The sequence below is a fragment of the Pseudophryne corroboree genome, chromosome 3 (genome assembly GCF_028390025.1).
Source record: "Pseudophryne corroboree isolate aPseCor3 chromosome 3, aPseCor3.hap2, whole genome shotgun sequence".
NCBI classification, from domain to species: Eukaryota; Metazoa; Chordata; class Amphibia; order Anura; family Myobatrachidae; genus Pseudophryne; species Pseudophryne corroboree.
In genome coordinates, this window is record NC_086446.1 from 439,906,016 (window position 1) to 439,930,876 (window position 24,861).

Consider the following 24,861-nt stretch of genomic DNA (forward strand, 5'->3'; position numbering starts at 1 on the left):
GAACACTGTATACTTGCACCACCACAGCGCAAATGGCTGTCCTCACTTTCACAAAATACACTGCCATATCAGCAAAAACTCAGGACTGCATTGGCCAGGAATCGAACCCGGGCCTCCCGCGTGGCAGGCCAGAATTCTACCACTGAACCACCAATGCTCCACAGATACTTAACTTTACACTTACTCGTGTACTTTAGTGTATGAAACAAAGCAGGAGTGTCAGGATGCCTTGCCTTGCCATCACCTCCATATATGCTCAACCAAGCCTGGCTAGCTCAGTCGGTAAAGCATGAGACTCTTAATCTCAGGGTCGTGGGTTCGATCCCCACATTGGGCGGATGTTTTTTTTCTTTTCCTGTACCATTGTATGTGGAACACTGTCAACTTGCACCACCACAGCGCAAATGGCTGTCCTCACTTTCACAAAATGCACTGCCATATCAGCAGAAACTCAGGACTGCATTGGCCGGGAATCGAACCCGGGCCTCCCGCGTGGCAGGCGAGAATTCTACCACTGAACCACCAATGCTCCACAGATACTTAATTTTACACTTACTCGTGTACTTTAGTGTATGAAACAAAGCAGGAGTGTCAGGATGCCTTGCCTTGCCATCACCTCCATACATTCACAACCAAGCCTGGCTAGCTCAGTCGGTAGAGCATGAGACTCTTAATCTCAGGGTCGTGGGTTCGAGCCCAACGTTGGGCGGATGTTTTTTCTTTTCCTGTACCATTGTATGTGGAACACTGTATACTTGCACCACCACAGCGCAAATGGCTGTCCTCACTTTCACAAAATACACTGCCATATCAGCAAAAACTCAGGACTGCATTGGCCGGGAATCGATTCCAGGCCTCACGCGTGGCAGGCGATAATTCTACCACTGAACCACCAATGCTCCACAGATGCCTAATTTTACACTTACTCATGTACTTTAGTGTATAAAACAAAGCCGGAGTGTCAGGATGCCTTGCCTTGCCATCTCCTCCAAGCCTACGTAACCATGCCCGACTAGCACAGTCGCTAGAGCATAAGACTATTAATCTTAGGGTCATGTATTTGAGCTCCATGTTGGGCAGTTGTTTTTTTCTCTTCCTGTACCATTGTATGTGGAACAGTGTATACTTGCATCACCACAGCGCAAATGGCTGTCCTCACTTTCACAAAATGCACTGCCCTATCAGCAAAAACTCAGGAATGTATTGACCGGGAATTGAACCCGGCCTCCCACGTGGCCGGCTAGATTTCTACCACTGAACCACCAATGATCCACAGATGCTTATTTTTAAACTTACTCATGTACTTTAGTGTACAAAACAAAGCAGGAGAGTCAGGATGCCTTCCCTTTCCATCACCACAACTCTTCGGTTACCAAGCATTGCTAACTCAGTCGGTAAAGCATGAGACTCTTAATCTCAGGGTCGTGGGTTCGAGCCCCACATTGGGCGGATGTTTTTTTTCTTTTCCTGTACCATTGTATGTGGAACACTGTCAACTTGCACCACCACAGCGCAAATGGCTGTCCTCACTTTCACAAAATGCACTGCCATATCAGCAAAAACTCAGGACTGCATTGGCCGAGTATCGAACCCGGGCCTCCCGCGTGGCAGGCGAGAATTCTACCACTGAACCACCAATGCTCCACAGATACTTAATTTTACACTTACTCGTGTACTTTAGTGTATGAAACAAAGCAGGAGTGTCAGGATGCCTTGCCTTGCCATCACCTCCATACATTCTCAACCAAGCCTGGCTAGCTCAGTTGGTAGAGCATGAGACTCTTAATCTCAGGGTCGTGGGTTCGAGCCCCACGTTGGGCGGATGTTTTATCTTTTCCTGTACCATTGTATGTGGAACACTGTCAACTTGCACCACCAGAGCGCAAATGGCTGTCCTCACTTTCACAAAATACTCTGCCATATCAGCAAAAACTCAGGACTGCATTGGCCGGGAATCGATTCCGGGCCTCACGAGTGGCAGGCGAGAATTCTACCACTGAACCACCAATGCTCCACAGATGCCTAATTTTACACTTACTCATGTACTTTAGTGTATAAAACAAAGCAGGAGTGTCAGGATGCCTTGCCATCACCTCCAAGCCTACGTAACCTAGCCCGACTAGCACAGTCGCTAGAGCATAAGACTATTAATCTTAGGGTCATGTATTTGAGCTCCATGTTGGGCAGTTGGCTAGCTCAGTCGGTAGAGCATAAGACTCTTAATCTCAGGGTCGTGGGTTCGAGCCCCACGTTGGGTGGATGTTTTTTCTTTTCCTGTACCATTGTATGTGGAACACTGTATACTTGCACCACCACAGCGCAAATGGCTGTCCTCACTTTCACAAAATGCACTGCCCTATCAGCAAAAACTCAGGAATGTATTGACCGGGAATTGAACCCGGCCTCCCACGTGGCCGGCTAGATTTCTACCACTGAACCACCAATGATCCACAGATGCTTAATTTTAGACTTACTCATGTACTTTAGTGTACAAAACAAAGCAGGAGAGTCAGGATGCCTTGCCTTGCCATCACCACTACTCCTCGGTTACCAAGCATTGCTAACTCAGTCGGTAAAGCATGAGACTCTTAATCTCAGGGTCGTGGGTTCGAGCCCCACATTGGTCGGATGGTTTTTTTCTTTTCCTGTACCACTGCCATATCAGCAAAAAGTCAGGACTGCATTGGCCGGAAATCGAACCCGGGCCTCCCGCGTGGCAGGCGAGAATTCTACCACTGAACCACCAATGCTCCACAGATACTTAACTTTACACTTACTCGTGTACTTTAGTGTATGAAATAAAGCAGGAGTGTCAGGATGCCATGCCTTGCCATCACCTCCATACATTCTCAACCAAGCCTGGCTAGCTCCCACGTTGGGCGGATGTTTTTTCTTTTCCTGTACCATTGTATGTGGAACACTGTCAACTTGCACCACCACAGCGCAAATGGCTGTCCTCACTTTCACAAAATACACTGCCATATCAGCAAAAACTCAGGACTGCATTGGCCGGGAATCGATTCCGGGCCTCACGAGTGGCAGGCGAGAATTCTACCACTGAACCACCAATGCTCCACAGATGCCTTGCCATCACCTCCAAGCCTACGTAACCAAGCCCGACTAGCACTTTCACAAAATGCACTGCCCTATCAGCAAAAACTCAGGAATGTATTGACCGGGAATTGAACCCGGCCTCCCACGTGGCCGGCTAGATTTCTACCACTGAACCACCAATGATCCACAGATGCTTAATTTTAGACTTACTCATGTACTTTAGTGTACAAAACAAAGCAGGAGAGTCAGGATGCCTTGCCTTGCCATCACCACAACTCCTCGGTTACCAAGCATTGCTAACTCAGTCGGTAAAGCATGAGACTCTTAATCTCAGGGTCGTGGGTTCGAGCCCCACGTTGGGCGGATGTTTTTTCTTTTCCTGTACCATTGTATGTGGAACACTGTATACTTGCACCACCACAGCGCAAATGGCTTTCCTCACTTTCACAAAATGCACTGCCATATCAGCAAAAACTCAGGACTGCATTGGCCGGGAATCGAACCCAGGCCTCCCGCGTGGCAGACAAGAATTCTACCACTGAACCACCAATGCTCCACAGGTACTTAATTTTACACTTACTCATGTACTTTAGTGTATAAAACAAAGCAGGAGTGTCAGGATGCCTTGCCTTGCCATCACCTCCAAGCCTACGTAACCAAGCCCGACTAGCACAGTCGCTAGAGCATAAGACTATTAATCTTAGGGTCATGTATTTGAGCTCCATGTTGAGCAGTTGTTTTTTTCTCTTCCTTTACCATTGTATGTGGAACAGTGTATACTTGCATCACCACAGCGCAAATGGCTGTCCTCACTTTCACAAAATGCACTGCCATATCAGCAAAAACTCAGGACTGCATTGGCCGGGAATCGAACCCAGGCCTCCCGCGTGGCAGACGAGAATTCTACCACTGAACCACCAATGCTCCACAGATGTTTAATTTTAGACTTACTCATGTACTTTAGTGTACAAAACAAAGCAGGAGAGTCAGGATGCCTTGCCTTGCCATCACCACAACTCCTCGGTTACCAAGCATTGCTAACTCAGTCGGTAAAGCATGAGACTCTTAATCTCAGGGTCGTGGGTTTGAGCCCTACATTGGGCGGATGTTTTTTTTCTTTTCCTGTACCATTGTATGTGGAACACTGTCAACTTGCACCACCACAGCGCAAATGGCTGTCCTCACTTTCACAAAATGCACTGCCATATCAGCAAAAACTTAGGACTGCATTGGCCGGGATTCGAACCCAGACCTCCCGCGTGGCAGGCGAGAATTCTACCACTGAACTACCAATGCTCCACAGGTACTTAATTTTACACTTACTCGTGTACTTTAGTGTATGAAACAAAGCAGGAGTGTCAGGATGCCTTGCCTTGCCTTGCCATCACCTCCATACATTCGCAACCAAGCCTGGCTAGCTCAGTCGGTAAAGCATGAGACTCTTAATCTCAGGGTCGTGGGTTCGAGCCCCACGTTGGTTGAATGTTTTTTCTTTTCCTGTACCATTGTATGTGGAACACTGTATACATGCACCACCACAGCGCAAATGGCTGTCCTCACTTTCACAAAATACACTGCCATATCAGCAAAAACTCAGGACTGCATTGGCCGGGAATCGATTCCGGGCCTCACGCGTGGCAGGCGAGAATTCTACCACTGAACCACCAATGCTCCACAGATGCCTAATTTTACACTTACTCATGTACTTTAGTGTATAAAACAAAGCAGGAGTGTCAGGATGCCTTGCCTTGCCATCACCTCCAAGCCTACGTAACCTAGCCCGACTAGCACAGTCGCTAGAGCATAAGACTATTAATCTTAGGGTCATGTATTTGAGCTCCATGTTGGGCAGTTGTTTTTTTCTCTTCCTGTACCATTGTATGTGGAACAGTGTATACTTGCATCACCACAGCGCAAATGGCTGTCCTCACTTTCACAAAATGCACTGCCCTATCAGCAAAAACTCAGGAATGTATTGACCGGGAATTGAACCCGGCCTCCCACGTGGCCGGCTATATTTCTACCACTGAACCACCAATGATCCACAGATGCTTATTTTTAAACTTACTCATGTACTTTAGTGTACAAAACAAAGCAGGAGAGGCAGGATGCCTTGCCTTGCCATCACCACAACTCCTCGGTTACCAAGCATTGCTAACTCAGTCGGTAAAGCATGAGACTCTTAATCTCAGGGTCGTGGGTTCGAGCCCCACATTGGGCGGATGTTTTTTTTCTTTTCCTGTACCATTGTATGTGGAACACTGTCAACTTGCCCCACCACAGCACAAATGGCTGTCCTCACTTTCACAAAATGCACTGCCATATCAGCAAAAACTCAGGACTGCATTGGCCGGGAATCGAACCCGGGCCTCCCGCGTGGCAGGCGAGAATTGTACCACTGAACCACCAATGCTCCACAGATGCTTAATTTTACACTTACTCGTGTACTTTAGTGTATGAAACAAAGCAGGAGTGTCAGGATGCCTTGCCTTGCCATCACCTCCATACATTCACAACCAAGCCTGGCTAGCTCAGTCGGTAGAGCATGAGACTCTTAATCTCAGGGTCGTGGGTTCGAGCCCCACGTTGGGCGGATGTTTTTTCTTTTCCTGTACCATTGTATGTGGAACACTGTATACTTGCACCACCACAGCGCAAATGGCTGTCCTCACTTTCACAAAATACACTGCCATATCAGCAAAAACTCAGGACTGCATTGGCCGGGAATCGATTCCGGGCCTCACGCGTGGCAGGCAAGAATTCTACCACTGAACCACCAATGCTCCACAGATGCCTAATTTTACACTTACTCATGTACTTTAGTGTATAAAACAAAGCAGGAGTGTCAGGATGCCTTGCCTTGCCATCTCCTCCAAGCCTACGTAACCATGCCCGACTAGCACAGTCGCTAGAGCATAAGACTATTAATCTTAGGGTCATGTATTTGAGCTCCATGTTGGGCAGTTGTTTTTTTCTCTTCCTGTACCATTGTATGTGGAACAGTGTATACTTGCATCACCACAGCGCAAATGGCTGTCCTCACTTTCACAAAATGCACTGCCCTATCAGCAAAAACTCAGGAATGTATTGACCGGGAATTGAACCCGGCCTCCCACGTGGCCGGCTAGATTTCTACCACTGAACCACCAATGATCCACAGATGCTTATTTTTAAACTTACTCATGTACTTTAGTGTACAAAACAAAGCAGGATAGTCAGGATGCCTTCCCTTTCCATCACCACAACTCCTCGGTTACCAAGCATTGCTAACTCAGTCGGTAAAGCATGAGACTCTTAATCTCAGGGTCGTGGGTTCGAGCCCCACATTGGGCGGATGTTTTTTTTCTTTTCCTGTACCATTGTATGTGGAACACTGTCAACTTGCACCACCACAGCGCAAATGGCTGTCCTCACTTTCACAAAATGCACTGCCATATCAGCAAAAACTCAGGACTGCATTGGCCGGGTATCGAACCCGGGCCTCCCGCGTGGCAGGCGAGAATTCTACCACTGAACCACCAATGCTCCACAGATACTTAATTTTACACTTACTCGTGTACTTTAGTGTATGAAACAAAGCAGAAGTGTCAGGATGCCTTGCCTTGCCATCACCTCCATACATTCTCAACCAAGCCTGGCTAGCTCAGTCGGTAGAACATGAGACTCTTAATCTCAGGGTCGTGGGTTCGAGCCCCACGTTGGGCGGATGTTTTTTCTTTTCCTGTACCATTGTATGTGGAACACTGTATACTTGCACCACCACAGCGCAAATGGCTGTCCTCACTTTCACAAAATACACTGCCATATCAGCAAAAACTCAGGACTGCATTGGCCAGGAATCGAACCCGGGCCTCCCGCGTGGCAGGCCAGAATTCTACCACTGAACCACCAATGCTCCACAGATACTTAACTTTACACTTACTCGTGTACTTTAGTGTATGAAACAAAGCAGGAGTGTCAGGATGCCTTGCCTTGCCATCACCTCCATATATGCTCAACCAAGCCTGGCTAGCTCAGTCGGTAAAGCATGAGACTCTTAATCTCAGGGTCGTGGGTTCGATCCCCACATTGGGCGGATGTTTTTTTTCTTTTCCTGTACCATTGTATGTGGAACACTGTCAACTTGCACCACCACAGCGCAAATGGCTGTCCTCACTTTCACAAAATGCACTGCCATATCAGCAGAAACTCAGGACTGCATTGGCCGGGAATCGAACCCGGGCCTCCCGCGTGGCAGGCGAGAATTCTACCACTGAACCACCAATGCTCCACAGATACTTAATTTTACACTTACTCGTGTACTTTAGTGTATGAAACAAAGCAGGAGTGTCAGGATGCCTTGCCTTGCCATCACCTCCATACATTCACAACCAAGCCTGGCTAGCTCAGTCGGTAGAGCATGAGACTCTTAATCTCAGGGTCGTGGGTTCGAGCCCAACGTTGGGCGGATGTTTTTTCTTTTCCTGTACCATTGTATGTGGAACACTGTATACTTGCACCACCACAGCGCAAATGGCTGTCCTCACTTTCACAAAATACACTGCCATATCAGCAAAAACTCAGGACTGCATTGGCCGGGAATCGATTCCAGGCCTCACGCGTGGCAGGCGATAATTCTACCACTGAACCACCAATGCTCCACAGATGCCTAATTTTACACTTACTCATGTACTTTAGTGTATAAAACAAAGCCGGAGTGTCAGGATGCCTTGCCTTGCCATCTCCTCCAAGCCTACGTAACCATGCCCGACTAGCACAGTCGCTAGAGCATAAGACTATTAATCTTAGGGTCATGTATTTGAGCTCCATGTTGGGCAGTTGTTTTTTTCTCTTCCTGTACCATTGTATGTGGAACAGTGTATACTTGCATCACCACAGCGCAAATGGCTGTCCTCACTTTCACAAAATGCACTGCCCTATCAGCAAAAACTCAGGAATGTATTGACCGGGAATTGAACCCGGCCTCCCACGTGGCCGGCTAGATTTCTACCACTGAACCACCAATGATCCACAGATGCTTATTTTTAAACTTACTCATGTACTTTAGTGTACAAAACAAAGCAGGAGAGTCAGGATGCCTTCCCTTTCCATCACCACAACTCTTCGGTTACCAAGCATTGCTAACTCAGTCGGTAAAGCATGAGACTCTTAATCTCAGGGTCGTGGGTTCGAGCCCCACATTGGGCGGATGTTTTTTTTCTTTTCCTGTACCATTGTATGTGGAACACTGTCAACTTGCACCACCACAGCGCAAATGGCTGTCCTCACTTTCACAAAATGCACTGCCATATCAGCAAAAACTCAGGAATGCATTGGCCGAGTATCGAACCCGGGCCTCCCGCGTGGCAGGCGAGAATTCTACCACTGAACCACCAATGCTCCACAGATACTTAATTTTACACTTACTCGTGTACTTTAGTGTATGAAACAAAGCAGGAGTGTCAGGATGCCTTGCCTTGCCATCACCTCCATACATTCTCAACCAAGCCTGGCTAGCTCAGTTGGTAGAGCATGAGACTCTTAATCTCAGGGTCGTGGGTTCGAGCCCCACGTTGGGCGGATGTTTTATCTTTTCCTGTACCATTGTATGTGGAACACTGTCAACTTGCACCACCAGAGCGCAAATGGCTGTCCTCACTTTCACAAAATACTCTGCCATATCAGCAAAAACTCAGGACTGCATTGGCCGGGAATCGATTCCGGGCCTCACGAGTGGCAGGCGAGAATTCTACCACTGAACCACCAATGCTCCACAGATGCCTAATTTTACACTTACTCATGTACTTTAGTGTATAAAACAAAGCAGGAGTGTCAGGATGCCTTGCCATCACCTCCAAGCCTACGTAACCAAGCCCGACTAGCACAGTCGCTAGAGCATAAGACTATTAATCTTAGGGTCATGTATTTGAGCTCCATGTTGGGCAGTTGGCTAGCTCAGTCGGTAGAGCATAAGACTCTTAATCTCAGGGTCGTGGGTTCGAGCCCCACGTTGGGTGGATGTTTTTTCTTTTCCTGTACCATTGTATGTGGAACACTGTATACTTGCACCACCACAGCGCAAATGGCTGTCCTCACTTTCACAAAATGCACTGCCCTATCAGCAAAAACTCAGGAATGTATTGACCGGGAATTGAACCCGGCCTCCCACGTGGCCGGCTAGATTTCTACCACTGAACCACCAATGATCCACAGATGCTTAATTTTAGACTTACTCATGTACTTTAGTGTACAAAACAAAGCAGGAGAGTCAGGATGCCTTGCCTTGCCATCACCACTACTCCTCGGTTACCAAGCATTGCTAACTCAGTCGGTAAAGCATGAGACTCTTAATCTCAGGGTCGTGGGTTCGAGCCCCACATTGGTCGGATGGTTTTTTTCTTTTCCTGTACCACTGCCATATCAGCAAAAAGTCAGGACTGCATTGGCCGGAAATCGAACCCGGGCCTCCCGCGTGGCAGGCGAGAATTCTACCACTGAACCACCAATGCTCCACAGATACTTAACTTTACACTTACTCGTGTACTTTAGTGTATGAAATAAAGCAGGAGTGTCAGGATGCCATGCCTTGCCATCACCTCCATACATTCTCAACCAAGCCTGGCTAGCTCCCACGTTGGGCGGATGTTTTTTCTTTTCCTGTACCATTGTATGTGGAACACTGTCAACTTGCACCACCACAGCGCAAATGGCTGTCCTCACTTTCACAAAATACACTGCCATATCAGCAAAAACTCAGGACTGCATTGGCCGGGAATCGATTCCGGGCCTCACGAGTGGCAGGCGAGAATTCTACCACTGAACCACCAATGCTCCACAGATGCCTTGCCATCACCTCCAAGCCTACGTAACCAAGCCCGACTAGCACTTTCACAAAATGCACTGCCCTATCAGCAAAAACTCAGGAATGTATTGACCGGGAATTGAACCCGGCCTCCCACGTGGCCGGCTAGATTTCTACCACTGAACCACCAATGATCCACAGATGCTTAATTTTAGACTTACTCATGTACTTTAGTGTACAAAACAAAGCAGGAGAGTCAGGATGCCTTGCCTTGCCATCACCACAACTCCTCGGTTACCAAGCATTGCTAACTCAGTCGGTAAAGCATGAGACTCTTAATCTCAGGGTCGTGGGTTCGAGCCCCACGTTGGGCGGATGTTTTTTCTTTTCCTGTACCATTGTATGTGGAACACTGTATACTTGCACCACCACAGCGCAAATGGCTTTCCTCACTTTCACAAAATGCACTGCCATATCAGCAAAAACTCAGGACTGCATTGGCCGGGAATCGAACCCAGGCCTCCCGCGTGGCAGACAAGAATTCTACCACTGAACCACCAATGCTCCACAGGTACTTAATTTTACACTTACTCATGTACTTTAGTGTATAAAACAAAGCAGGAGTGTCAGGATGCCTTGCCTTGCCATCACCTCCAAGCCTACGTAACCAAGCCCGACTAGCACAGTCGCTAGAGCATAAGACTATTAATCTTAGGGTCATGTATTTGAGCTCCATGTTGAGCAGTTGTTTTTTTCTCTTCCTTTACCATTGTATGTGGAACAGTGTATACTTGCATCACCACAGCGCAAATGGCTGTCCTCACTTTCACAAAATGCACTGCCATATCAGCAAAAACTCTGGACTGCATTGGCCGGGAATCGAACCCAGGCCTCCCGCGTGGCAGACGAGAATTCTACCACTGAACCACCAATGCTCCACAGATGTTTAATTTTAGACTTACTCATGTACTTTAGTGTACAAAACAAAGCAGGAGAGTCAGGATGCCTTGCCTTGCCATCACCACAACTCCTCGGTTACCAAGCATTGCTAACTCAGTCGGTAAAGCATGAGACTCTTAATCTCAGGGTCGTGGGTTCGAGCCCTACATTGGGCGGATGTTTTTTTTCTTTTCCTGTACCATTGTATGTGGAACACTGTCAACTTGCACCACCACAGCGCAAATGGCTGTCCTCACTTTCACAAAATGCACTGCCATATCAGCAAAAACTTAGGACTGCATTGGCCGGGAATCGAACCCAGACCTCCCGCGTGGCAGGCGAGAATTCTACCACTGAACTACCAATGCTCCACAGGTACTTAATTTTACACTTACTCGTGTACTTTAGTGTATGAAACAAAGCAGGAGTGTCAGGATGCCTTGCCTTGCCTTGCCATCACCTCCATACATTCGCAACCAAGCCTGGCTAGCTCAGTCGGTAAAGCATGAGACTCTTAATCTCAGGGTCGTGGGTTCGAGCCCCACGTTGGTTGAATGTTTTTTCTTTTCCTGTACCATTGTATGTGGAACACTGTATACATGCACCACCACAGCGCAAATGGCTGTCCTCACTTTCACAAAATACACTGCCATATCAGCAAAAACTCAGGACTGCATTGGCCGGGAATCGATTCCGGGCCTCACGCGTGGCAGGCGAGAATTCTACCACTGAACCACCAATGCTCCACAGATGCCTAATTTTACACTTACTCATGTACTTTAGTGTATAAAACAAAGCAGGAGTGTCAGGATGCCTTGCCTTTCCATCACCTCCAAGCCTACGTAACCAAGCCCGACTAGCACAGTCGCTAGAGCATAAGACTATTAATCTTAGGGTCATGTATTTGAGCTCCATGTTGGGCAGTTGTTTTTTTCTCTTCCTTTACCATTGTATGTGGAACAGTGTATACTTGCATCACCACAGCGCAAATGGCTGTCCTCACTTTCACAAAATGCACTGCCCTATCAGCAAAAACTCAGGAATGTATTGACCGGGAATTTAACCCGGCCTCCCACGTGGCCGGCTAGATTTCTACAACTGAACCACCAATGATCCACAGATGCTTAATTTTAGACTTACTCATGTACTTTAGTGTACAAAACAAAGCAGGAGAGTCAGGATGCCTTGCCTTGCCATCACCACAACTCCTCGGTTACCAAGCATTGCTAACTCAGTCGATAAAGCATGAGACTCTTAATCTCAGGGTCGTGGGTTCGAGCCCCACATTGGTTGGATGTTTTTTTTCTTTTCCTGTACCATTGTTTGTGGAACACTGTCAACTTGCACCACCACAGCGCAAATGGCTGTCCTCACTTTCACAAAATGCACTGCCATATCAGCAAAAACTCAGGACTGCATTGGCCGGGAATCGAACCCTGGCCTCCCACGTGGCAGGCGAGAATTCTACCACTGAACCACCAATGCTCCACAGGTACTTAATTTTACACTTACTCGTGTACTTTAGTGTATGAAACAAAGCAGGAGTGTCAGGATGCCTTGCCTTGCCATCACCTCCATACATTCTCTACCAAGCCTGGCTAGCTCAGTTGGTAGAGCATGAGACTCTTAATCTCAGGGTCGTGGGTTCGAGCCCCACGTTGGGCGGATGTTTTTTCTTTTCCTGTACCATTGTATGTGGAACACTGTCAACTTGCACCACCACAGCGCAAATGGCTGTCCTCACTTTCACAAAATACACTGCCATATCAGCAAAAACTCAGGACTGCATTGGCCGGGAATCGATTCCGGGCCTCACGAGTGGTAGTCGAGAATTCTACCACTGAACCACCAATGCTCCACAGATGCCTAATTTTACACTTACTCATGTACTTTAGTGTATTAAACAAAGCAGGAGTGTCAGGATGCCTTGCCTTGCCATCACCTCCAAGCCTACGTAACAAAGCCCGACTAGCACAGTCGCTAGAGCATAAGACTATTAATCTTAGGGTCATGTATTTGAGCTCCATGTTGGGCAGTTGTTTTTTTCTCTTCCTTTACCATTGTATGTGGAACAGTGTATACTTGCATCACCACAGCGCAAATGGCTGTCCTCACTTTCACAAAATGCACTGCCATATCAGCAAAAACTCAGGACTGCATTAGCCGGGAATCGAACCCGGGCCTCCCGCGTGGCAGGCGAGAATTCTACCACTGAACCACCAATGCTCCACAGGTACTTAATTTTACACTTACTCATGTACTTTAGTGTATAAAACAAAGCAGGAGTGTCAGGATGCCTTGCCTTGCCATCACCTCCAAGCCTACGTAACCAAGCCCGACTAGCACAGTCGCTAGAGCATAAGACTATAAATCTTAGGGTCATGTATTTGAGCTCCATGTTGGGCAGTTGTTTTTTTCTCTTCCTGTACCATTATATGTGGAACAGTGTTTACTTGCATCACCACAGCGCAAATGGCTGTCCTCACTTTCACAAAATGCACTGCCCTATCAGCAAAAACTCAGGAATGTATTGACCGGGAATTGAACCCGGCCTCCCACGTGGCCGGCTAGATTTCTACCACTGAACCACCAATGATCCACAGATGTTTAATTTTAGACTTACTCATGTACTTTAGTGTACAAAACAAAGCAGGAGAGTCAGGATGCCTTGCCTTGCCATCACCACAACTCCTCGGTTACCAAGCATTGCTAACTCAGTCGGTAAAGCTTGAGACTCTTAATCTCAGGGTCGTGGGTTCGAGCCCTACATTGGGCGGATGTTTTTTTTCTTTTCCTGTACCATTGTATGTGGAACACTGTCAACTTGCACCACCACAGCGCAAATGGCTGTCCTCACTTTCACAAAATGCACTGCCATATCAGCAAAACTTAGGACTGCATTGGCCGGGAATCGAACCCAGGCCTCCCGCGTGGCAGGCGAGAATTCTACCACTGAACCACCAATGCTCCACAAGTACTTAATTTTACACTTACTCGTGTACTTTAGTGTATGAAACAAAGCAGGAGTGTCAGGATGCCTTGCCTTGCCTTGCCATCACCTCCATACATTCGCAACCAAGCCTGGCTAGCTCAGTCGGTAGAACATGAAACTCTTAATCTCAGGGTCGTGGGTTCGAGCCCCACGTTGGGTGGATGTTTTTTCTTTTCCTGTACCATTGTATGTGGAACAGTGTATACATGCACCACCACAGCGCAAATGGCTGTCCTCACTTTCACAAAATACACTGCCATATCAGCAAAAACTCAGGACTGCATTGGCCGGGAATCGATTCCGGGCCTCACGCGTGGCAGGCGAGAATTCTACCACTGAACCACCAATGCTCCACAGATGCCTAATTTTACACTTACTCATGTACTTTAGTGTATAAAACAAAGCAGGAGTGTCAGGATGCCTTGCCTTGCCATCACCTCCATACATTCTCAACCAAGCCTGGCTAGCTGAGTCGGTAGAGCATGAGACTCTTAATCTCAGGGTCGTGGGTTCGAGCCCCACGTTGGGCGGATGTTTTTTCTTTTCCTGTACCATTGTATGTGGAACAATGTATACTTGCACCACCACAGCGCAAATGGCTGTCCTCACTTTCACAAAATGCACTGCCCTATTAGCAAAAACTCAGGAATGTATTGACCGGGAATTGAACCCGGCCTCCCACGTGGCCGGCTAGATTTCTACCACTGAACCACCAATGATCCACAGATGCTTAATTTTAGACTTACTCATGTACTTTAGTGTACAAAACAAAGCAGGAGAGTCAGGATGCCTTGCCTTGCCATCACCACACCTCCTCGGTTACCAAGCATTGCTAACTCAGTCGGTAAAGCATGATACTCTTAATCTCAGGGTCGTTGGTTCGAGCCCCACATTGGGCGGATGTTTTTTTTCTTTTCCTGTACCATTGTATGTGGAACACTGTCAACTTGCACCACCACAGCGCAAATGGCTGTCCTCACTTTCACAAAATGCACTGCCATATCAGCAAAAATTCAGGACTGCATTGGCCGGAAATCGAACCCGGGCCTCCCGCGTGGCAGGTGAGAATTCTACCACTGAACCACCAATGCTCCACAGATACTTAACTTTACACTTACTCGTGTACTTTAGTGTATGAAATAAAGCAGGAGTGTCAGGATGCCTTGCCTTGCCATCACCTCCATACATTCTCAACCAATCCTGGCTAGCTCAGTCGGTAGAGCATGAGACTCTTAATCTCAGGGTTGTGGGTTCGAGCCCCACGTTGGGCGGATGTTTTTTCTTTTCCTGTACCATTGTATGTGGAACACTGTCAACTTGCACCACCACAGCGCAAATGGCTGTCCTCACTTTCACAAAATACACTGCCATATCAGCAAAAACTCAGGACTGCATTGGCCGGGAATCGATTCCGGGCCTCATGAGTGGCAGGCGAGAATTCTACCACTGAATCACCAATGCTCCACAGATGCCTAATTTTACACTTACTCATGTACTTTAGTGTATAAAACAAAGCAGGAGTGTCAGGATGCCTTGCCTTGCCATCACCTCCAAACCTACGTAACCAAGCCCGACTAGCACAGTCGCTAGAGCATAAGACTATTAATCTTAGGGTCATGTATTTGAGCTCCATGTTGAGCAGTTGTTTTTTTCTCTTCCTTTACCATTGTATGTGGAACAGTGTATACTTGCATCACCACAGCGCAAATGGCTGTCCTCACTTTCACAAAATGCACTGCCATATCAGCAAAAACTCAGGACTGCATTGGCCGGGAATTGAACCCGGCCTCCCACGTGGCCGGCTAGATTTCTACCACTGAACCACCAATGATCCACAGATGTTTAATTTTAGACTTACTGATGTACTTTAGTGTACAAAACAAAGCAGGAGAGTCAGGATGCCTTGCCTTGCCATCACCACAACTCCTCGGTTACCAAGCATTGCTAACTCAGTCGGTAAAGCATGAGACTCTTAATCTCAGGGTCGTGGGTTCGAGCCCTACATTGGGCGGATGTTTTTTTTCTTTTCCTGTACCATTGTATGTGGAACACTGTCAACTTGCACCACCACAGCGCAAATGGCTGTCCTCACTTTCACAAAATGCACTGCCATATCAGCAAAAACTTAGGACTGCATTGGCCGGGAATCGAACCCAGACCTCCCGCGTGGCAGGCGAGAATTCTACCACTGAACGACCAATGCTCCACAGGTACTTAATTTTACACTTACTCGTGTACTTTAGTGTATGAAACAAAGCAGGAGTGTCAGGATGCCTTGCCTTGCCTTGCCATCACCTCCATACATTCGCAACCAAGCCTGGCTAGCTCAGTCGGTAAAGCATGAGACTCTTAATCTCAGAGTCGTGGGTTCGAGTCCCACGTTGGTTGGATGTTTTTTCTTTTCCTGTACCATTGTATGTGGAACACTGTATACATGCACCACCACAGCGCAAATGGCTGTCCTCACTTTCACAAAATACACTGCCATATCAGCAAAAACTCAGGACTGCATTGGCCGGGAATCGATTCCGGGCCTCACGCGTGGCAGGCGAGAATTCTACCACTGAACCACCAATGCTCCACAGATGCCTAATTTTACACTTACTCATGTACTTTAGTGTATAAAACAAAGCAGGAGTGTCAGGATGCCTTGCCTTTCCATCACCTCCAAGCCTACGTAACCAAGCCCGACTAGCACAGTCGCTACAGCATAAGACTATTAATCTTAGGGTCATGTATTTGAGCTCCATGTTGGGCAGTTGTTTTTTTCTCTTCCTTTACCATTGTATGTGGAACAGTGTATACTTGCATCACCACAGCGCAAATGGCTGTCCTCACTTTCACAAAATGCACTGCCCTATCAGCAAAAACTCAGGAATGTATTGACCGGGAATTGAACCCGGCCTCCCACGTGGCCGGCTAGATTTCTACAACTGAACCACCAATGATCCACAGATGCTTAATTTTAGACTTACTCATGGGTTCGAGCCCAACGTTGGGCGGATGTTTTTTTTCTTTTCCTGTACCATTGTATGTGGAACACTGTCAACTTGCACCACCACAGCGCAAATGGCTGTCCTCACTTTCACAAAATGCACTGCCATATCAGCAAAAACTTAGGACTGCATTGGCCGGGAATCGAACCCGGGCCTCCCGCGTGGCAGGCGAGAATTCTACCACTGAACCACCAATGCTCCACAGAAACTTAATGTTACACTTACTCGTGTACTGAAGTGTATGAAATAAAGCAGGAGTGTCAGAATGCCTTGCCTTGCCATTACCTCCATACATTCTCAACCAAGTCTGGCTAGCTCAGTCGGTAGAGCATGAGACTCTTAATCTCAGGGTCGTGGGTTCGAGCCCCACGTTGGGCAGATGTTTTTTCTTTTCCTGTACCATTGTATGTGGAACACTGTCAACTTGCACCACCACAGCGCAAATGGCTGTCCTCACTTTCACAAAATACACTGCCATATCAGCAAAAACTCAGGACTGCATTGGCCGGGAATCAATTCCGGGCCTCACGAGTGGCAGGCGAGAATTCTCCCACTGAACCACCAATGCTCCACAGATGCCTAATTTTACACTTACTCATGTACTTTAGTGTATAAAACAAAGCAGGAGTGTCAGGATGCCTTGCCATCACCTCCAAGCCTACGTAACCAAGCCCGACTAGCACAGTCCCTAGAGCATAAGACTATTAATCTTAGGGTCATGTATTTGAGCTCCATGTTGGCCAGTTGTTTTTTTCTCTTCTTTTACCATTGTATGTGGAACAGTGTATACTTGCATCACCACAGCGCAAATGGCTGTCCTCACTTTCACAAAATGCACTGCCCTATCAGCAAAAACTCAGGAATGTATTGACCGGGAATTGAACCCGGCCTCCCACGTGGCCGGCTAGATTTCTACCACTGAACCACCAATGATCCACAGATGCTTAATTTTAGACTTACTCATGTACTTTAGTGTACAAAACAAAGCAGGAGAGTCAGGATGCCTTGCCTTGCCATCACCACAACTCCTCGGTTACCAAGCATTGCTAACTCAGTCGGTAAAGCATGAGACTCTTAATCTCAGGGTCGTGGGTTCGAGCCCCACATTGGGCAGATGTTTTTTTTCTTTTCCTGTACCATTGTATGTGGAACACTGTCAACTTGCACCACCACAGCGCAAATGGCTGTCCTCACTTTCACAAAATGCACTGCCATATCAGCAAAAATTCAGGACTGCATTGGCCGGAAATAGAACCCGGGCCTCCTGCGTGGCAGGCGAGAATTCTACCACTGAACCACCAATGCTCCACAGATACTTAACTTTACACTTACTCATGTACTTTAGTGTATGAAATAAAGCAGGAGTGTCAGGATGCCTTGCCTTGCCATCACCTCCACACATTCTCAACCAAGCCTGGCTAGCTCAGTCGGTAGAGCATGAGACTCTTAATCTCAGGGTCGTGGGTTCGAGCCCCACGTTGGGCGGATGTTTTTTCTTTTCCTGTACCATTGTATGTGGAACACTGTCAACTTGCACCACCACAGCGCAAATGGCTGTCCTCACTTTCACAAAATACACTGCCATATCAGCAAAAACTCAGGACTGCATTGGCCGGGAATCGATTCCGGGCCTCATGAGTGGCAGGCGAGAATTCTACCACTGAACCACCAATGCTCCACAGATGCCTAATTTTACACTTACTCATGTACTTTAGTGTATAAAACAAAGCAGGAGTGTCAGGATGCCTTGCCTTGCCATCACCTCCAAGCCTACGAAACTAAGCCCGACTAGCACAGTCGCTAGAGCATAAGACTATTAATCTTAGGGTCATGTATTCGAGCTCCATGTCGGGCAGTTGTTTTTTTCTCTTCCTTTACCATTGTATGTGGAACAGTGTATACTTGCATCACCACAGCGCAAATGGCTGTCCTCACTTTCACAAAATGCACTGCCATATCAGCAAAAACTCAGGACTGCATTGGCCGGGAATCGAACCCGGGCCTCCCGCGTGGCAGGCGAGAATTCTACCACTGAACCACCAATGCTCCACAGGTACTTAATTTTACACTTACTCATGTACTTTAGTGTATAAAACAAAGCAGGAGTGTCAGGATGCCTTGCCTTGCCATCACCTCCAAGCCTACGTAACCAAGCCCGACTAGCACAGTCGCTAGAGCATAAGACTATTAATCTTAGGGTCATGTATTTGAGCTCCATGTTGGGCAGTTGTTTTTTTCTCTTCCTGTACCATTGTATGTGGAACAGTGTATACTTGCATCACCACAGCGCAAATGGCTGTCCTCACTTTCACAAAATGCACTGCCCTATCAGCAAAAACTCAGGAATGTATTGACCGGGAATTGAACCCGGCCTCCCACGTGGCCGGCTAGATTTCTACCACTGAACCACCAATGATCCACAGATGTTTAATTTTAGACTTACTCATGTACTTTAGTGTACAAAACAAAGCAGGAGAGTCAGGATGCCTTGCCTTGCCATCACCACAACTCCTCGGTTACCAATCATTGCTAACTCAGTCGGTAAAGCATGAGACTCTTAATCTCAGGGTCGTGGGTTCGAGCCCCACATTGGGCGGATGTTTTTTTTCTTTTCCTGTACCATTGTATGTGGAACACTGTCAACTTCACCACCACAGCGCTAATGGCTGTCCTCACTTTCACAAAATGCACTGCCATATCAGCAAAAACTCAGGATTGCATTGGCCGGGAATCGAACCCGGGCCTCCCGCGTGGCAGGCGAGAATTTTACCACTGAACCACCAATGCTCCACAGATACTTAATTTTACACTTACTCGTGTACTTTAGTGTATGAAACAAAGCAGGAGTGTCAGGATGCCTTGCCTTGCCTTGCCATCACCTCCATACATTCGCAACCAAGCCTGGCTAGCTCAGTCGGTAGAGCATGAGACTTTTAATCTCAGGGTCGTGGGTTCGACCCCCACGTTGGGCGGATGTTTTTTCTTTTCTTGTACCATTGTATGTGGAACACTGTATACTTGCACCACCACAGCGCAAATGGCTGTCCTCACTTTCACAAAATACACTGCCATATCAGCAAAAACTCAGGACTGCATTGGCCGGGAATCGATTCCGGGCCTCACGCGTGGCAGGCGAGAATTCTACCACTGAACCACCAATGCTCCACAGATGCCTAATTTTACACTTACTCATGTACTTTAGTGTATAAAACAAAGCAGGAGTGTCAGGATGCCTTGCCTTGCCATCACCTCCAAGCCTACGAAACCAAGCCCGACTAGCACAGTCGCTAGAGCATAAGACAATTTAACTTAGGGTCATGTATTTGAGCTCCATGTTGGGCAGTTGTTTTTTTCTCTTCCTGTACCATTGTATGTGGAACAGTGTATACTTGCATCACCACAGCGCAAATGGCTGTCCTCACTTTCACAAAATGCACTGCCCTATCAGCAAAAACTCAGGAATGTATTGACCGGGAATTGAACCCGGCCTCCCACGTGGCCGGCTAGATTTCTACCACTGAACCACCAATGATCCACAGATGCTTAATTTTAGACTTACTCATGTACTTTAGTGTACAAAACAAAGCAGGAGAGTCAGGATGCCTTGCCTTGCCATCACCACAACTCCTCGGTTACCAAGCATTGCTAACTCAGTCGGTAAAGCATGAGACTCGTAATCTCAGGGTCGTGGGTTCGAGCTCCACATTGGGTGGATGTTTTTTTTCTTTTCCTGTACCATTGTATGTGGAACACTGTCAACTTGCCCCACCACAGCGCAAATGGCTGTCCTCACTTTCACAAAATGCACTGCCATATCAGCAAAAGCTCAGGACTGCTTTGGCCGGGAATCGAACCCAGGCCTCCCGCGTGGCAGGCGAGAATTCTACCACTGAACCACCAATGCTCCACAGATACTTAATTTTACACTTACTCGTGTACTTTAGTGTATGAAATAAAGCAGGAGTGTCAGGATGCCTTGCCTTGCCATCACCTCCATACATTCTCAACCAAGCCTGGCTAGCTCAGTCGGTAGAGCATGAGACTCTTAATCTCAGGGTCGTGGGTTCAAGCCCCACGTTGGGCGGATGTTTTTTCTTTTCCTGTACCATTGTATGTGGAACACTGTATACTTGCACCACCATAGCGCAAATGGCTGTCCTCACTTTCACAAAATGCACTGCCATATCAGCAAAAATTCAGGACTGCATTGGCCGGAAATCAAACCCGGGCCTCCCGCGTGGCAGGCGAGAATTCTACCACTGAACCACCAATGCTCCACAGATACTTAACTTTACACTTACTCGTGTACTTTAGTGTATGAAATAAAGCAGGAGTGTCAGGATGCCTTGCCTCCCACGTGGCCGGCTAGATTTCTACCACTGAACCACCAATGATCCACAGATGCTTAATTTTAGACTTACTCATGTACTTTAGTGTACAAAACAAAGCAGGAGAGTCAGGATGCCTTGCCTTGCCATCACCACAACTCCTCGGTTACCAAGCATTGCTAACTCAGTCGGTAAAGCATGAGACTCTTAATCTCAGGGTCATGGGTTCGAGCCCCACATTGGGCAGATGTTTTTTTTCTTTTCCTGTACCATTGTATGTGGAACACTGTCAACTTGCACCACCACAGCGCAAATGGCTGTCCTCACTTTCACAAAATGCACTGCCATATCAGCAAAAATTCAGGACTGCATTGGCCGGAAATCGAACCCGGGCCTCCTGCGTGGCAGGCGAGAATTCTACCACTGAACCACCAATGCTCCACAGATACTTAACTTTACACTTACTCGTGTACTTTAGTGTATGAAATAAAGCAGGAGTGTCAGGATGCCTTGCCTTGCCATCACCTCCATACATTCTCAACCAAGCCTGGCTAGCTCAGTCGGTAGAGCATGAGACTCTTAATCTCAGGGTCGTGGGTTCGAGCCACACGTTGGGCGGATGTTTTTTCTTTTCCTGTACCATTGTATGTGGAACACTGTCAACTTGCACCACCACAGCGCAAATGGCTGTCCTCACTTTCACAAAATACACTGCCATATCAGCAAAAACTCAGGACTGCATTGCCGGGAATCGATTCCGGGCCTCATGAGTGGCAGGCGAGAATTCTGCCACTGAACCACCAATGCTCCACAGATGCCTAATTTTACACTTACTCATGTACTTTAGTGTATAAAACAAAGCAGGAGTGTCAGGATGCCTTGCCTTGCCATCACCTCCAAGCCTACGTAACCAAGCCCGACTAGCACAGTCGCTAGAGCATAAGACTATTAATCTTAGGGTCATGTATTTGAGCTCCATGTCGGGCAGTTGTTTTTTTCTCTTCCTTTACCATTGTATGTGGAACAGTGTATACTTGCATCACCACAGCGCAAATGGCTGTCCTCACTTTCACAAAATGCACTGCCATATCAGCAAAAACTCAGGACTGCATTGGCCGGGAATCGAACCCGGGCCTCCCGCGTGGCAGGCGAGAATTCTACCACTGAACCACCAATGCTCCACAGGTACTTAATTTTACACTTACTCATGTACTTTAGTGTATAAAACAAAGCAGGAATGTCAGGATGCCTTGCCTTGCCATCACCTCCAAGCCTACGTAACAAAGCCCGACTAGCACAGTCGCTAGAGCATAAGACTATTAATCTTAGGGTCATGTATTTGAGCTCCATGTTGGGCAGTTGTTTTTTTCTCTTCCTGTACCATTGTATGTGGAACAGTGTATACTTGCATCACCACAGCGCAAATGGCTGTCCTCACTTTCACAAAATGCACTGCCCTATCAGCAAAAACTCAGGAATGTATTGACCGGGAATTGAACCCGGCCTCCCACGTGGCCGGCTAGATTTCTACCACTGAACCACCAATGATCCACAGATGTTTAATTTTAGACTTACTCATGTACTTTAGTGTATGAAACAAAGCAGGAGAGTCAGGATGCCTTGCCTTGCCATCACCACAACTCCTCGGTTACCAAGCATTGCTAACTCAGTCGGTAAAGCATGAGACTCTTAATCTCAGGGTCGTGGGTTCGAGCCCCACATTGGGCGGATGTTTTTTTTCTTTTCCTGTACCATTGTATGTGGAACACTGTCAACTTGCACCACCACAGCGCAAATGGCTGTCCTCACTTTCACAAAATGCACTGCCATATCAGCAAAAACTCAGGATTGCATTGGCCGGGAATCGAACCCGGGCCCCCCGCGTGGCAGGCGAGAATTCTACCACTGAACCACCAATGCTCCACAGATACTTAATTTTACACTTACTCGTGTACTTTAGTGTATGAAACAAAGCAGGAGTGTCAGGATGCCTTGCCTTGCCTTGCCATCACCTCCATACATTTGCAACCAAGCCTGGCTAGCTCAGTCGGTAGAGCATAAGACTCTTAATCTCAGGGTCGTGGGTTCGACCCCAACGTTGGGCGGATGTTTTTTCTTTTCCTGTACCATTGTATGTGGAATACTGTATACTTGCACCACCACAGCGCAAATGGCTGTCCTCACTTTCACAAAATACACTGCCATATCAGCAAAAACTCAGGACTGCATTGGCCGGGAATCGATTCCGGGCCTCACGCGTGGCAGGCGAGAATTCTACCACTGAACCACCAATGCTCCACAGATGCCTAATTTTACACTTACTCATGTACTTTAGTGTATAAAACAAAGCAGGAGTGTCAGGATGCCTTGCCTTGCCATCACCTCCAAGCCTACGTAACCAAGCCCGACTAGCACAGTCGCTAGAGCATAAGACTATTAATCTTAGGGTCATGTATTTGAGCTCCATGTTGGGCAGTTGTTTTTTTCTCTTCCTGTACCATTGTATGTGGAACAGTGTATACTTGCATCACCACAGCGCAAATGGCTGTCCTCACTTTCACAAAATGCACTGCCCTATCAGCAAAAACTCAGGAATGTATTGACCGGGAATTGAACCCGGCCTCCCACGTGGCAGGCTAGATTTCTACCACTGAACCACCAATGATCCACAGATGCTTAATTTTAGACTTACTCATGTACTTTAGTGTACAAAACAAAGCAGGAGAGTCAGGATGCCTTGCCTTGCCATCACCACAACTCCTCGGTTACCAAGCATTGCTAACTCAGTCGGTAAAGCATGAGACTCTTAATCTCAGGGTTGTGGGTACGAGCCCCACATTGGGTGGATGTTTTTTTTTCATTTCCTGTACCATTGTATGTGGAACACTGTCAACTTGCCCCACCACAGCGCAAATGTCTGTCCTCACTTTCACAAAATACACTGCCATATCAGCAAAAACTCAGGACTGCATTGGCCGGGAATCGAACCCAGGCCTCCCTCGTGGCAGGTGAGAATTCTACCACTGAACCACCAATGCTCCACAGATACTTAATTTTACACTTACTCGTGTACTTTAGTGTATGAAATAAAGCAGGAGTGTCAGGATGCCTTGCCTTGCTATCACCTCCATACATTCTCAACCAAGCCTGGCTAGCTCAGTCGGTAGAGCATGAGACTCTTAATGTCAGGGTTGTGGGATCGAGCCCCACGTTGGGCGGATGTTTTTTCTTTTCCTGTACCATTGTATGTGGAACACTGTATACTTGCACCACCACAGCGCAAATGGCTGTCCTCACTTTCACAAAATGCACTGCCCTATCAGCAAAAACTCAGGAATGTATTGACCGGGAATTGAACCCGGCCTCCCACGTGGCCGGCTAGATTTCTACCACTGAACCACCAATGATCCACAGATGCTTAATTTTAGACTTACTCATGTACTTTAGTGTACAAAACAAAGCAGGAGAGTCAGGATGCCTTGCCTTGCCATCACCACAACTCCTCGGTTACCAAGCATTGCTAACTCAGTCGGTAAAGCATGAGACTCTTAATCTCAGGGTCGTGGGTTCGAGCCCCACATTGGTTGGATGTTTTTTTTCTTTTCCTGTACCATTGTATGTGGAACACTGTCAACTTGCACCACCACAGCGCAAATGGCTGTCCTCACTTTCACAAAATACACTGCCATATCAGCAAAAACTCAGGACTGCATTGGCCGGGAATCGATTCCGGGCCTCACGAGTGGCAGGCGAGAATTCTACCACTGAACC

General features: G+C 47.4%; 47 non-coding genes across 47 annotated transcripts; 16 read left to right on the plus strand and 31 right to left on the minus strand.

The window, feature by feature from the left end:
- Positions 1 to 86: 86 nt before the first annotated feature.
- TRNAG-GCC (transfer RNA glycine (anticodon GCC)) lies at positions 87 to 157 on the minus strand. Its single transcript has one exon. It is a non-coding gene; the product is annotated as a tRNA-Gly (tRNA).
- Positions 158 to 264: 107 nt separating this feature from the next.
- Positions 265 to 337, plus strand: TRNAK-CUU (transfer RNA lysine (anticodon CUU)). Its single transcript has one exon. It is a non-coding gene; the product is annotated as a tRNA-Lys (tRNA).
- A 121-nt stretch (positions 338 to 458) lies between these two features.
- On the minus strand, positions 459 to 529 carry TRNAG-GCC (transfer RNA glycine (anticodon GCC)). The gene has a single exon. It is a non-coding gene; the product is annotated as a tRNA-Gly (tRNA).
- Positions 530 to 636: 107 nt separating this feature from the next.
- On the plus strand, positions 637 to 709 carry TRNAK-CUU (transfer RNA lysine (anticodon CUU)). Its single transcript has one exon. It is a non-coding gene; the product is annotated as a tRNA-Lys (tRNA).
- An 861-nt stretch (positions 710 to 1,570) lies between these two features.
- TRNAG-GCC (transfer RNA glycine (anticodon GCC)) lies at positions 1,571 to 1,641 on the minus strand. The gene has a single exon. It is a non-coding gene; the product is annotated as a tRNA-Gly (tRNA).
- Positions 1,642 to 1,748: 107 nt separating this feature from the next.
- On the plus strand, positions 1,749 to 1,821 carry TRNAK-CUU (transfer RNA lysine (anticodon CUU)). Its single transcript has one exon. It is a non-coding gene; the product is annotated as a tRNA-Lys (tRNA).
- Positions 1,822 to 2,679: 858 nt separating this feature from the next.
- TRNAG-GCC (transfer RNA glycine (anticodon GCC)) lies at positions 2,680 to 2,750 on the minus strand. The gene has a single exon. It is a non-coding gene; the product is annotated as a tRNA-Gly (tRNA).
- A 786-nt stretch (positions 2,751 to 3,536) lies between these two features.
- Positions 3,537 to 3,607, minus strand: TRNAG-GCC (transfer RNA glycine (anticodon GCC)). Its single transcript has one exon. It is a non-coding gene; the product is annotated as a tRNA-Gly (tRNA).
- Positions 3,608 to 3,907: 300 nt separating this feature from the next.
- On the minus strand, positions 3,908 to 3,978 carry TRNAG-GCC (transfer RNA glycine (anticodon GCC)). The gene has a single exon. It is a non-coding gene; the product is annotated as a tRNA-Gly (tRNA).
- Positions 3,979 to 4,279: 301 nt separating this feature from the next.
- Positions 4,280 to 4,350, minus strand: TRNAG-GCC (transfer RNA glycine (anticodon GCC)). Its single transcript has one exon. It is a non-coding gene; the product is annotated as a tRNA-Gly (tRNA).
- Positions 4,351 to 5,396: 1,046 nt separating this feature from the next.
- TRNAG-GCC (transfer RNA glycine (anticodon GCC)) lies at positions 5,397 to 5,467 on the minus strand. Its single transcript has one exon. It is a non-coding gene; the product is annotated as a tRNA-Gly (tRNA).
- Positions 5,468 to 5,574: 107 nt separating this feature from the next.
- On the plus strand, positions 5,575 to 5,647 carry TRNAK-CUU (transfer RNA lysine (anticodon CUU)). Its single transcript has one exon. It is a non-coding gene; the product is annotated as a tRNA-Lys (tRNA).
- An 861-nt stretch (positions 5,648 to 6,508) lies between these two features.
- Positions 6,509 to 6,579, minus strand: TRNAG-GCC (transfer RNA glycine (anticodon GCC)). Its single transcript has one exon. It is a non-coding gene; the product is annotated as a tRNA-Gly (tRNA).
- Positions 6,580 to 6,686: 107 nt separating this feature from the next.
- TRNAK-CUU (transfer RNA lysine (anticodon CUU)) lies at positions 6,687 to 6,759 on the plus strand. The gene has a single exon. It is a non-coding gene; the product is annotated as a tRNA-Lys (tRNA).
- Positions 6,760 to 6,878: 119 nt separating this feature from the next.
- On the minus strand, positions 6,879 to 6,949 carry TRNAG-GCC (transfer RNA glycine (anticodon GCC)). The gene has a single exon. It is a non-coding gene; the product is annotated as a tRNA-Gly (tRNA).
- A 107-nt stretch (positions 6,950 to 7,056) lies between these two features.
- On the plus strand, positions 7,057 to 7,129 carry TRNAK-CUU (transfer RNA lysine (anticodon CUU)). Its single transcript has one exon. It is a non-coding gene; the product is annotated as a tRNA-Lys (tRNA).
- A 121-nt stretch (positions 7,130 to 7,250) lies between these two features.
- TRNAG-GCC (transfer RNA glycine (anticodon GCC)) lies at positions 7,251 to 7,321 on the minus strand. The gene has a single exon. It is a non-coding gene; the product is annotated as a tRNA-Gly (tRNA).
- A 107-nt stretch (positions 7,322 to 7,428) lies between these two features.
- TRNAK-CUU (transfer RNA lysine (anticodon CUU)) lies at positions 7,429 to 7,501 on the plus strand. The gene has a single exon. It is a non-coding gene; the product is annotated as a tRNA-Lys (tRNA).
- Positions 7,502 to 8,362: 861 nt separating this feature from the next.
- Positions 8,363 to 8,433, minus strand: TRNAG-GCC (transfer RNA glycine (anticodon GCC)). The gene has a single exon. It is a non-coding gene; the product is annotated as a tRNA-Gly (tRNA).
- Positions 8,434 to 8,540: 107 nt separating this feature from the next.
- On the plus strand, positions 8,541 to 8,613 carry TRNAK-CUU (transfer RNA lysine (anticodon CUU)). The gene has a single exon. It is a non-coding gene; the product is annotated as a tRNA-Lys (tRNA).
- An 858-nt stretch (positions 8,614 to 9,471) lies between these two features.
- Positions 9,472 to 9,542, minus strand: TRNAG-GCC (transfer RNA glycine (anticodon GCC)). The gene has a single exon. It is a non-coding gene; the product is annotated as a tRNA-Gly (tRNA).
- A 786-nt stretch (positions 9,543 to 10,328) lies between these two features.
- On the minus strand, positions 10,329 to 10,399 carry TRNAG-GCC (transfer RNA glycine (anticodon GCC)). Its single transcript has one exon. It is a non-coding gene; the product is annotated as a tRNA-Gly (tRNA).
- A 300-nt stretch (positions 10,400 to 10,699) lies between these two features.
- TRNAG-GCC (transfer RNA glycine (anticodon GCC)) lies at positions 10,700 to 10,770 on the minus strand. The gene has a single exon. It is a non-coding gene; the product is annotated as a tRNA-Gly (tRNA).
- Positions 10,771 to 11,071: 301 nt separating this feature from the next.
- TRNAG-GCC (transfer RNA glycine (anticodon GCC)) lies at positions 11,072 to 11,142 on the minus strand. Its single transcript has one exon. It is a non-coding gene; the product is annotated as a tRNA-Gly (tRNA).
- Positions 11,143 to 12,188: 1,046 nt separating this feature from the next.
- On the minus strand, positions 12,189 to 12,259 carry TRNAG-GCC (transfer RNA glycine (anticodon GCC)). Its single transcript has one exon. It is a non-coding gene; the product is annotated as a tRNA-Gly (tRNA).
- Positions 12,260 to 12,366: 107 nt separating this feature from the next.
- Positions 12,367 to 12,439, plus strand: TRNAK-CUU (transfer RNA lysine (anticodon CUU)). Its single transcript has one exon. It is a non-coding gene; the product is annotated as a tRNA-Lys (tRNA).
- Positions 12,440 to 12,558: 119 nt separating this feature from the next.
- On the minus strand, positions 12,559 to 12,629 carry TRNAG-ACC (transfer RNA glycine (anticodon ACC)). Its single transcript has one exon. It is a non-coding gene; the product is annotated as a tRNA-Gly (tRNA).
- A 300-nt stretch (positions 12,630 to 12,929) lies between these two features.
- Positions 12,930 to 13,000, minus strand: TRNAG-GCC (transfer RNA glycine (anticodon GCC)). Its single transcript has one exon. It is a non-coding gene; the product is annotated as a tRNA-Gly (tRNA).
- A 670-nt stretch (positions 13,001 to 13,670) lies between these two features.
- On the minus strand, positions 13,671 to 13,741 carry TRNAG-GCC (transfer RNA glycine (anticodon GCC)). The gene has a single exon. It is a non-coding gene; the product is annotated as a tRNA-Gly (tRNA).
- Positions 13,742 to 14,223: 482 nt separating this feature from the next.
- On the plus strand, positions 14,224 to 14,296 carry TRNAK-CUU (transfer RNA lysine (anticodon CUU)). The gene has a single exon. It is a non-coding gene; the product is annotated as a tRNA-Lys (tRNA).
- A 490-nt stretch (positions 14,297 to 14,786) lies between these two features.
- TRNAG-GCC (transfer RNA glycine (anticodon GCC)) lies at positions 14,787 to 14,857 on the minus strand. Its single transcript has one exon. It is a non-coding gene; the product is annotated as a tRNA-Gly (tRNA).
- Positions 14,858 to 14,964: 107 nt separating this feature from the next.
- TRNAK-CUU (transfer RNA lysine (anticodon CUU)) lies at positions 14,965 to 15,037 on the plus strand. Its single transcript has one exon. It is a non-coding gene; the product is annotated as a tRNA-Lys (tRNA).
- Positions 15,038 to 15,898: 861 nt separating this feature from the next.
- TRNAG-GCC (transfer RNA glycine (anticodon GCC)) lies at positions 15,899 to 15,969 on the minus strand. Its single transcript has one exon. It is a non-coding gene; the product is annotated as a tRNA-Gly (tRNA).
- A 920-nt stretch (positions 15,970 to 16,889) lies between these two features.
- On the minus strand, positions 16,890 to 16,960 carry TRNAG-GCC (transfer RNA glycine (anticodon GCC)). Its single transcript has one exon. It is a non-coding gene; the product is annotated as a tRNA-Gly (tRNA).
- A 107-nt stretch (positions 16,961 to 17,067) lies between these two features.
- On the plus strand, positions 17,068 to 17,140 carry TRNAK-CUU (transfer RNA lysine (anticodon CUU)). The gene has a single exon. It is a non-coding gene; the product is annotated as a tRNA-Lys (tRNA).
- Positions 17,141 to 18,174: 1,034 nt separating this feature from the next.
- Positions 18,175 to 18,247, plus strand: TRNAK-CUU (transfer RNA lysine (anticodon CUU)). Its single transcript has one exon. It is a non-coding gene; the product is annotated as a tRNA-Lys (tRNA).
- A 490-nt stretch (positions 18,248 to 18,737) lies between these two features.
- Positions 18,738 to 18,808, minus strand: TRNAG-GCC (transfer RNA glycine (anticodon GCC)). Its single transcript has one exon. It is a non-coding gene; the product is annotated as a tRNA-Gly (tRNA).
- Positions 18,809 to 19,478: 670 nt separating this feature from the next.
- Positions 19,479 to 19,549, minus strand: TRNAG-GCC (transfer RNA glycine (anticodon GCC)). The gene has a single exon. It is a non-coding gene; the product is annotated as a tRNA-Gly (tRNA).
- Positions 19,550 to 19,661: 112 nt separating this feature from the next.
- Positions 19,662 to 19,734, plus strand: TRNAK-UUU (transfer RNA lysine (anticodon UUU)). Its single transcript has one exon. It is a non-coding gene; the product is annotated as a tRNA-Lys (tRNA).
- An 861-nt stretch (positions 19,735 to 20,595) lies between these two features.
- On the minus strand, positions 20,596 to 20,666 carry TRNAG-GCC (transfer RNA glycine (anticodon GCC)). The gene has a single exon. It is a non-coding gene; the product is annotated as a tRNA-Gly (tRNA).
- A 107-nt stretch (positions 20,667 to 20,773) lies between these two features.
- On the plus strand, positions 20,774 to 20,846 carry TRNAK-CUU (transfer RNA lysine (anticodon CUU)). Its single transcript has one exon. It is a non-coding gene; the product is annotated as a tRNA-Lys (tRNA).
- A 119-nt stretch (positions 20,847 to 20,965) lies between these two features.
- On the minus strand, positions 20,966 to 21,036 carry TRNAG-GCC (transfer RNA glycine (anticodon GCC)). The gene has a single exon. It is a non-coding gene; the product is annotated as a tRNA-Gly (tRNA).
- A 421-nt stretch (positions 21,037 to 21,457) lies between these two features.
- On the minus strand, positions 21,458 to 21,528 carry TRNAG-GCC (transfer RNA glycine (anticodon GCC)). The gene has a single exon. It is a non-coding gene; the product is annotated as a tRNA-Gly (tRNA).
- Positions 21,529 to 21,635: 107 nt separating this feature from the next.
- Positions 21,636 to 21,708, plus strand: TRNAK-CUU (transfer RNA lysine (anticodon CUU)). The gene has a single exon. It is a non-coding gene; the product is annotated as a tRNA-Lys (tRNA).
- Positions 21,709 to 22,197: 489 nt separating this feature from the next.
- Positions 22,198 to 22,268, minus strand: TRNAG-GCC (transfer RNA glycine (anticodon GCC)). The gene has a single exon. It is a non-coding gene; the product is annotated as a tRNA-Gly (tRNA).
- A 671-nt stretch (positions 22,269 to 22,939) lies between these two features.
- Positions 22,940 to 23,010, minus strand: TRNAG-GCC (transfer RNA glycine (anticodon GCC)). Its single transcript has one exon. It is a non-coding gene; the product is annotated as a tRNA-Gly (tRNA).
- A 1,047-nt stretch (positions 23,011 to 24,057) lies between these two features.
- TRNAG-GCC (transfer RNA glycine (anticodon GCC)) lies at positions 24,058 to 24,128 on the minus strand. Its single transcript has one exon. It is a non-coding gene; the product is annotated as a tRNA-Gly (tRNA).
- Between the last annotated feature and the right edge of the window lie 733 nt (positions 24,129 to 24,861).